We start from the raw sequence: 10,595 nt of genomic DNA on the forward strand, positions 1-10,595 counted from the left end.
CACTTAAGCCCGTTGAATGGTTTAGAGACAAACGGGAGAGGGTGGGTTATAATCAGACTTCAAACTACTGTTGACTTAAATGTCAAGGTCATGCCAGACTAAAAGCTCCTAAATATAGGTGTTCTATTTTAAGCCAAATAATTCATTCTGTTTCCATAGCTTCATGTAAAGTTTGTCCTACATTCTTATTTTTTTAAGGCCTTCTTTAGGCCCTATTATTTAGATAACAAAAGTCACTAATACGTCCTTGGACTTCAATTTCCATTTCAAGGCTCAAGTGAGAAATCGCAACCACTTCTCCTTCCCTAGATTGCCATGGTTGGGAATCACTGGGCCAAATGATTTTTAATATGCCTTCCAGCACAAAAATTGTTTTATTCTACAAAATAGTATAAGCCTATCATTTCCTTAGTGTTATTATTGTGATAGTGTTTACTGAGTGTCTACAATGGGTGGGCACAGTGGTTGTGGGTTTTTTTTACAGTTGGTATTTTTTTTAATGATTTTAAGTGGTCCCTTTATTGTACTTAACAATATTTTAATATACATTGCATTTTGGTAATTAATCTCATACAGTCTTATTTTACAATCTGTCTTAGAATCTCAAGTGTATATGCCTTGTTTCCACAATGAGATTGTAACCTTCAACTTGTCATCTACCTAAGTATTAATTACCTAAAATAAGCTGTCTATAAATATTTGTCAGATTGAATGAATAAACGCCCCAATTTTTTAAAATTATTTTTATAAAATTCTCTCTGAAGGCAACTTTTTAAGACATTTCTACAAAGTGGCTAGTAGTCTACAGTTAATGGAGATATCACCACTGTCTTAGTCCATTCAGGCTGCTATAGCAGAGGAGCATAGACTGGGTGGCTTATAAACAACAGAAATTTACTTCTCACAAAGGCTGGGAAGTCCAGGATCAAGGCAGCAGCAAATTCAGTGTGAAGTGAGAGCTCATTTCCTGGTCCATAGGAATCTGTCTTTTTGCTGTCTTCTCACATGGTGGAAGGGGCAAGGGAGCTCTCAGGGGTGTCTTTTATAAGGGCACTAATCCCATTCATGAGGGCTCCACCTTCATGACCTAATCCCCTCCCAAAGGCCCCTACCTCCTAATACCATCACATTGGACCTTAGGTTTTTTCGCTGAGGAAGATTCACCCTGAGCTGACATCTGCTGCCAATCTTCCTCTCTTTGTATGTGAGCCTCCACCACAGCACGGCCACTGACAGACGAGTGGCGTAGGTCCACACCCAGGAATTGAACTCTGGCTGCCAAAGCAGAATGTGCCAAACTTAACTTAACCACTAGGCCACCGAGGCTGGCCCTGGGCCTTAGGTTTTAACATATGAATTTTGGGGGGGACATAAATATGCATTCTATAGCACCACTGATCCAGTCACCTGAGAGTTATCATTGATTTTTAGTCTTCCTTAACCCCTATCCTCGCCCCAGCCTCCTCACCCTCACACCATTCTGCATCCTTAATATCTCTTCATCACTTATCTCCCTTTCCCAATACTGCTGCCTTAATCTAGGTTCTCATAATTTCTCCTGGACCATTACAGTAACTTCTTAAACCCTCCCTTCTCCTGGTTCACTCCTCCATTATTTTTCCATACTGCTAGATATTTTTTTCTGAAATAAAAACCCTTTCTTGTCACACTCTCCACTTCATCCTCCCCACGCACACACACAGTGACCTCCACTTGCTCTCAGGGGAGAATATAAAGTTGTCCACAGTGCAGGCTCCTCCTTCTGCTTCAACAGCAGCTCTCAAAGTTCTACACACACAGACCTCCTGTGCCACAGCCATATTAAGCCACTTTCAGTTCTTTAAACTCTTGAATAAGTTTTGTCCTGCCTAGACTATCTTTCTCCCCACTGTCTACTTAACTAACCCATAACATCCTTTAAGTCACAGCTCAGCAGTCACCTCCTCGCTGAAGCTATTTCTTTTTTTTTTTTGAGGAAGATTAGCCCTGAGCTAACTGCTGCAAATCCTCCTCTTTTTGCTGAGGAAGACTGGCCCTGAGCTAACATCCGTGCCCATCTTCCTCTACTTTATATGTGGGACACCTACCACAGCATGGCTTGCCAAGCGGTGTCATGTCCAGACCCGGGATCCAAACAGGCAAACCCCGGACCGCCAAAGCGGAACGTGCGCACTTAACCGCTGCACCACCGGGCCGGCCCCTGAAGCTATTTCTAACCACAACAATCCCAGCAGCCACAAAGAGTTGACCACACCCACCTTATTCCACCAACACGTATTATACGTACTTTGCATGATACTTTATTTTCTCATTTGTTTGTGGTTCATTTCCTCTGCCTAGAACGAAAGCTCCTTGAGGACAAACGTTGCATCTGATTCATCTTTATGTCCACAGGGCCTAACGGAGGACTTGGCAAGCAGTAGATGTGTAATATTTATTGAATAAATAAAACAGAGTGGAGTGGGGTTCGACTCCAAAGACAGCATTAGGTAAAAATCTTGAGTAGTCAAATTACTCCTTACAACTTTAAATTGATTCCAAGGGATGGCAGACATGGTTTGGGATATACCAAATCATCTTTTAGGAAGTTCACTAAGCCAGTTTTTTCCCATCACTGGAACAAATAACTACATTTTTGTTTAAACTACAAATGAAGTATTTGGCTTGCATTTCTGGGCCATATTGTAAAAAAAAAGGGGGGGATGTAGGGGTGAGGACAGTGGTGGTGGTACAGAGAACGTGTATTTGAATTCAGTTAAATGTGTGTAACATAAAATTCCATCCTAAACCCTTTGCTTGCAAAAAATCGCATACCAGCATGAACCAGAAATCCAATGCAGAAGAAAGGCTGCAATAAAGTCGCATTGCTTAAATAATGGGTCAGTTCTATGCATGGACAGATAGATATGGATAAATAGAATATGCAGATCTAAGATGCTTGAGAGGTGACAAAAATGCTTTCTGCTCACAAATATCCTTGTAATTGACTTGCTAAGGCTCCCGAGGTTCCTACTCATATCGTCACCCATGTCCCTGGAAGATGGACTATGTAAGTCAGAGACATCCCATACGTTTCATCTCAACTTCATTCAACTTTAAGTGGCTGCCTCGAGCCCTGAGTTATAACAATTCCAAGGCCAGGGGTGGACTCAGAGGGAGAACAGTGCTAATGTGGATGGACAGCAGTTGCCATCTTAATATAAGCCCTGACATGTGAATCCACAAGGCAGGAACAGGGAAGAAGCCGAGGAGGTAGGGGGGGAGAACGGCCCTAAATTATTTTCTCAGATGAACATCAAAAACTTCCCAAGTGAGGACAGACTCGGCCAATCAGAGCAGTGAAGAAGAAACATACAGTATTTGCTAGAACGAGGGAGGTTTCCTCTAGTGAGCAGCCGATTGAAGCTGCTTGATAAGGAAGTCATGGGGACCCAGGAAACCCAGCACAAAATCAGTATATAAGCCTGCTGCTGGCTGAACCTAAGTTAGCAAAGAGGAGTTAAATTGGTTCTGGGAAAAGCAAGATGGGAGAAAGAGGCCAGGGACCAGATGGACAGAGAGGAACGGGGCATTGAACCTCTAAGGTGTAGAGACGTGGCCACTCTCCTGGAACTGGCATACAGAGGCACCTGCCAGCCTGGTGAGGAACTGCCTCAGCGCTGCAGAGAGTAAGACCTTGAGAAAATGAGATCCAATGATAGGAAAGACTTTAATTTAAGAAGGGAAAGGCTGAGCGCACAGCATAGAGCCTGGAAAGATCTGAATGGGGTACCACTGTCTACAGCCTGGACAGCCAGGAGACAGAATGGAGGTCCCGGGAAAGACGAAGGCGAGCTCTGACTCAACCAGGGAGGTGCACAGAGAGGGAGACAAAGGCAGGCAAGCAGATTTGATTGGCACAGATGGTCCCTGAATCTATGGCAACTGATCCCATTGTCCAAACTCCAGCAGAATAGCAAGGAGATTAGAGAGTCCCTGGGATTTTCAACCATTAGAAGGTGTTGATCAAAGAGACATTGACAAAGTGGATGCTGTAGCAGCCAGAAAGATAAAATGGAAATTAGTTGGTTAACAAGTCCTAAAAGACCAGAGCAGAGAAGAGGAGGCTTCTGAAAGAAATTCACCATATTTTAAACGTGGCAGGGGGAGAGGGAATCAGGAAAACATGGAAAAACATCCTTTGAATTTGGCAGTTAGGAGTGAGGGCAGGGGAAATAAAAGAAACTCAACTCATTCATCGTGCCCATTCTTGTGAGCTGTGCTCATAGAGGAATGGATGAAGGAAAAGGCTGAAGCTAGTGGCTGAAATGCACCCCGGGGGATTATCAGTTAACATTCATTAGCATGGAAAAGTGAGTGCTGGTCGCAGAGTACAATGAGCAATGGAGTCATGCACAGTCGCCAAATCATTTTTCGGTGGCAGGTGGACCGTCCAGGCAGCTGTAAAGATCAGCTTTTTGAATCACGTGAGGAGAAAATGTCACGATCCCACAGTAATGATAGAGCAACAAAGGAAAATGATCTCTCTTGGCCGTTTTTAAAGGGCTAACAGTGCCCTTGGCTCTGTCTAGTTCCAGAAATTATACACTCATGATAACTACTAAGCAGCCCCAAACAAAGAAGCCTTATTTTCCATTCCTTACTCCAATCTGCAGAGGCAAAAATAGAATGCTGTTATAATACTGGTCATAAGGGGGAAGAGAATGCCTCAGGCAAGAACATCAATGGAAAAAACCTATTACATTTAGGTTATAAAAATCACACTTAGTGGTTTATACGGCGTAGACAGGAAGAAAACCACAGTTTAACAAACTGACAAGAGGGACTATTTTTAAAACAAAGCTTTTAATGATACGAATGAGTGACGCTTCATTAAGATAGAAATATCCCACACGATTTACTCTTCATTTTAATTAAGAACACTGTAAGCAGGTGAAAAGAAAAGCTTTCACTAATTTTTCAGAATAATGATTATAGTTACTGGATTACCATCGTAATCTCCCAATTAACACTTTACACGGTGAAAAGCAAAATGGTGAAAAGATTTTATGAATTCTTGGGTCCATATGTAAAATGGTTCCTAGACATTTAGACACATGGATAAATGGTAAGAATTGCAAAACCCATACACACCGTTCCGCTATTATCTTTAGTACCTGCAACCATTGAAATAAGTCAAGAAGATCTTGAGTGAAGGTTTAAATTTAAAGTTTCCACATTTAGTCAACTAATATTTGACAAGGGAGCCAAGAATACGCAACGGGGAAAAGATAGTCCCAGCTCAACCACAGCCTTATTGATTTTTTCAATCTCCTCATCTTTGGCAAATCCTTTGAAGTCATGGACAAACATATTGAGTGTCTTCTTCCAGATGCCATTCATTCACTCCTTGGTGACATCACCCCAAGCCCAAGCAAGGTTCTTGCTGCGTTCATAGATGTAATCCTTCCAGAATTGCGTCCATGTCTTCTCAGCATCTTCCTCAGTTACAGCAATAGGCTGGGCAAATAGCCTCCGGTAGGAGGCCTTAAAAGCTGCTATAACTCCTTGATTCATTGGTTGGATCAAAGAGGTGGTGTTTGGAGGGAGAAACACCAGTTTGATATCGGGATGAAGATCACCAATAGAAGGAGTATGTCCGGGAGCATTATCAACAGTAAGCAAAATCTTGAAAGGTATGTTATTCCCCAAACAGTACTTCTCCATTTCACTGGTGTAGCAATTCAGGAGGGCATCTTGGAAGAGAAGCTGGGTCACCCAGGACTTGTTATTGCTCCTGGAGTACACTGGCAGTGTGTGCTTATTGACATGCTTGAAGGCCCTGGGGTTCTCATGGTGCCAGATCACAAAGGGTTTCCATTTGCAGCCTGCAACATTGCCCCCAAGCAAGATTGTTATCCTGTCCTTAAAAGTCATGAAACCTGGCATGACTTGGCCTCCTTATGGGTGAAAGTCCTTTCAGGCATCTGTTTCCGGAATTGGGAGATTTCATCCATACTGAATATTTGCTTTGGTAAGTAATTTTCCTCCACCATCAGCTACAAGAATTCTTCAGCTGCCTTCACATCGGCACGTGCAGACTCACCACTTGCTTTCACATTAGGTAGTGAATGACTATTCTTGAATCGTTTAAACCACCCAGAGCTAGCAGTAAATTCAACATTGGAGTTGAGTCCAGCCTTTTCATTTAACATCGCAAACAAACTTTTTCCTTTGGCCGTGATCACCATGGTGCTGAGAGAGATGCTTCCGTGTCCAGTTTTCAATCCAGGTCATTAGAAGTTTCTAAGGTAAGATAGAGGCCCTTCTAGAATTTTTGTTAGTCTTATTGCCTTCAATGAAGCAGATACTTTAACAGGTTCTGTCACTTTGCTCTTAGTCTTCAAGATCATAGCTATGGTGAAATGGGACATGCCTGACTGGCAAGCAAAAATGATCACTGGTTTTTCACCTTTGTAGTCCTTAATCACTTTTTTTTTTTTGAGGAAGATTAGCCCTGAGCTAACATCCACCACCCAACCTCCTCTACTTTATATGTGGGATGGCTGCCATAGCATGACTTGATGAGCCATGTGTAGGTCTGTGCCCGGCCACCAAAGTGGAGCGCGTGAATTTAACCACTATGTCATAGGGCCGACCCCTGCCTTAATCACTTTTAATTTTATTTCCAGGTCACTCACTCAACATGGCCTCTTACTGGCAACATTAGCAGTGGATTTTGTATGCTTAGGGGCCATGATGGACAAAATAACATGAGACTAAATCAAACACAAGAGAAAATGATGCAACCATGAGACACGATAAACACACAATGCGTGAAGCTGCTGCCAGCGTGACACAGCATACTGTTAAACATTTTTTTAATAAATAGAAAGAGTACACTCTAAAAGAATGATTAAAAGTGTGGTATAGTAAATATATAAACCAGTAACATAGTCATTTATCATTGTCAAGTATTAAGTACTGTACATAATTGTACGTGTTATGCTTACATATGACTGGCAGTGCAGCAGATTTGTTTGCACCAGCACCCCACACACACATGAGTGACATGTAGCACTACAATGTTACAATGGTTATGACATCAGTAGGTGATAGAAATTTTCAGCTCCATTATAATTTTATGGGACCACTGCCATATATGTGGTCTGTCACTGACTGAAACATCATTATGCAGCCCATGACTAGAAAGACATATTTGTAAGACCTGAAGCCATAAAACTCCTAGAAGAAAACATAAGAAAAAACTCCTTGGGGCCAGCCCGGTGGCATAGCAATTAAGTTTGCATGTTTTTCTTCAGCGGCCCGGGGTTCGCCAGTTTGGATCCCAGGTGCGGACACGGCATGGCTTGGCAAGCCATGCTGTGGCAGGCATCCCACATATAAAGTAGAGGAAGATGGGCATGGATGTTAGCTCAGGGCCAGTCTTCCTCAGCAAAAAGAGGAGAATTGGCAGCAGATGTTAGCTCAGGGCTAATCTTCCTCAAAAAGAAAAAAGAAAGAAAAAAGAAAAAACTCCTTGACATTGGTCTTGGCAACGATATTTTGTCTATGACACCAAAAGCATGAGCAACAAAAGCAAACACAAATAAGTGGGACTACATCAAACTAGAAAGCTTCTGCACAGCAAAAGAAGCAACAATCAACAAAATGAAAGGGTAACCTATGGAATGAGAGAAAATATTTGCAAACAAATATCTGATAAGGGGATAATATCCAAAATATATAAGGAATTCAAACAACTTAATGGCAAAAAAGCAAATAATCTGATTTAAAAATGGGCAAAGGATTTGAACAGACATTTTTCTAAAGAAGACATGCAGATGGCCAACAGGTACATGAAAAGGTGTTCGACATCACTGATCATCAGGGAAATGCAAATCAAACCCACAGTGAGCTATCACTTCACGCCTGTAAGAATGGCTATTATCAAAAAGACAAGCGATGCAGTGACAGATGTTAACTAGATTTATTGTGGTGATCAATTTGCAATATATCAATATATCAAATCATTACATTGTACATCTGAACTCATATAATGTAATATGTCAGTTATACCTCAGTTCAAAAATAAAAAAATAAAAAAGACAAGTGATAAGTGCTGGCGAGGATATGGAGAAAAGGGAACTCTTGTGTCCTGTTGCTGGGAATGTAAGTTGGTGCAGCCACCATGGAAGACAGTATGGAGGTTCCTCAAAAAGTTAAGAGTAAAACTACAACATGACCCAGGAAATCACTTCTGAGTATGTATCGAAAGGAAATGAAATCACTATCTCAAATAGAGGTATGCACCCCCATGTTCATTGCAGCATTATTTACAATAACCAAGATATGGAAACAACCTAAGTGTCCATTGACAAATGAATGAATAAAGAAAAGGTAATATATATGTGTATACAGTGGAATATTATTCTGCCATAAAAAAGAAGGAAATTCTGTCATTTGTGACAACGTGGATGGACCTTGAGGGCATTTATGCTAAGTGAAATAAGTCAGACAGAGAAAAACAACTATTGTATGCTCTCACTTATATGTAGAATCTGAAAAAAACAAGAGCAGATTGGTAGTTGCCAGGGCCAAGGGCATGGGGGAAATGGATGAAGGTGATCAAAGGGTACAAACTTCCAGTTATAAAGGGAACAAGTTCTGAGGATCTAATGTATGGCATGGTTAACAATACTATATTGTATACTGGAAAGTTGCTAAGAGAGTAGATCTTAAAATTTCTTACTACAAAAAAGAAAAATGGTAACTGTGTGAGGTGATGGATATGTTCACTATTCTTATTGTGGGAATCATTTTGCAGTGTATACATATATCAAATTAACACATTTTACACCTTAAACTTACACAATGTCGTATGCCAATTATATCTCAATAAAGCCGGAAAAAAATGAAATAAAGTTTCACAAAGACTTTAGACAAGTTTTTGAAGGTTCTAGAGAATTTAACAAATTCTCTCACTAAACTGCTGTCAGAGAAGTAACTGGCCAGAGTCCAATGAGATAATATATGCAAAAACATTTGTGAGTAATAGCATGCTATATAGATACAAGACTCCATTGTTCTTTGTTTTGTCAACAGATATTTTATTCATTTTTACAAATGTTCTCCAGCTTTATTGAGTTATTAACAAATTAAAATTGTATATATTTAAGGTGTACAACATGAAGGTTTGATATAAGTCACCATTGTTACTAGTATCATAGCTTTAAAAGTTCTTCTGTGGGCCGGCTCCGTGGCCGAGTGGTTAAGTTCATGCGCTCTGCTGCGGTGGCCCAGGGTTCGGATCCTGGGCGCGGACATGGCACCGCTCGTCAGGCCACGTTGAGGCGGCGTCCCACATCCCACAACTAGAAGGACATGCAACTAAGATATACAACTGTGTACAGGGGGGGTTTGGGGCGATACAGCAGAAAGAAAAAAAAAAAGATTGGCAACAGTCGTTAGCCCAGGTGCCAATCCTTAAAAAAAAAAAGAAAGAAAAGGAAGGTTGGCAACAGTTGTTAGCCCAGGTGCCAATCTTTAAAAAAAAAAAGTTCTTGTGGAATACTGAAATTAAAGATGAAATAGTGACCCCAGGAAAAGACATGTATCCTATATTGTCATCTTTAAATAACAACCACCCCCCCAAATATACTCTCCTACTTAACAAGAAGGAAAAATAGGACAATGAGAAATGCACTCAAATTAAGATGTGGCTAGACTCATTATGTAACCATCTTTCTAAAAACTAGAAGCAAAAATAAACCGTGTTGTTTCTACAGATTATTTAGATGCCCAAGATGTTTATGTTACATCAAAAAGAGCTTTAAGCTTCAAAAAAAAATCATAAAATTGTGCTTTTCATTTATTTAGAATTATGAATCTGGCCACTTTGTACTTGGCAAAGAAAAATATTTAAAGCAAGATTGGAAGTGAGAGGGAGCACTAACCTCCTCCAGCAAAAGAGAAAAATTCTATTAGCAGATTCAGACATTGAGGAAATTATCTCCACACTCTTAACTATAAACATGATGTTGAGTATACAAGGCCAGGACAAAGCTAGGAGCGGAGTGGGGGAGGGAAAGAGGGAGGACGAAGGGGGGCGGAGTGAGATGGCTGTGCGCATGTCAGAAGCACCAGCCACCCTGAAATGAAACGACAGGAGCTGGCCCTGTGGGGAGTGATGGAGGATGGGCATAAAAGCCATGGGATTAACTAGTCTCAAGATGCCACACGGAACTCGCATACAGTTGCGGTTGGCCCCAGAACGGACTCAGTCTTGCAGGTGCTGGGAAGGATTTGATTTGTGCCTGCAAACAACTTCCACTGACCTTGAGAGGCCGGGAAGTGATAAATCAGGACTCCAGACGCCAGAGCATACTGATTCCTTTTTAAGAAATTACCATCCGTCACGAAATTAATCAGTTAGAATGGGACCCATCCAAGCGACTTATCACCTAATTTTAAGTGACAAAAGCAGAATACAAAAGATATGACCAGTAATTAGAATTGATTACATCTGAACACGAATATGGACATATCTAGGAGGAAATTTGCAAAATAAAAAGTTATGTTGAGGCCATAGAATAAACCTTCTTTTCTTTGACTTC

This window comes from Equus quagga, chromosome 16, assembly GCF_021613505.1.
Source record: "Equus quagga isolate Etosha38 chromosome 16, UCLA_HA_Equagga_1.0, whole genome shotgun sequence".
Taxonomy (NCBI): Eukaryota; Metazoa; Chordata; class Mammalia; order Perissodactyla; family Equidae; genus Equus; species Equus quagga.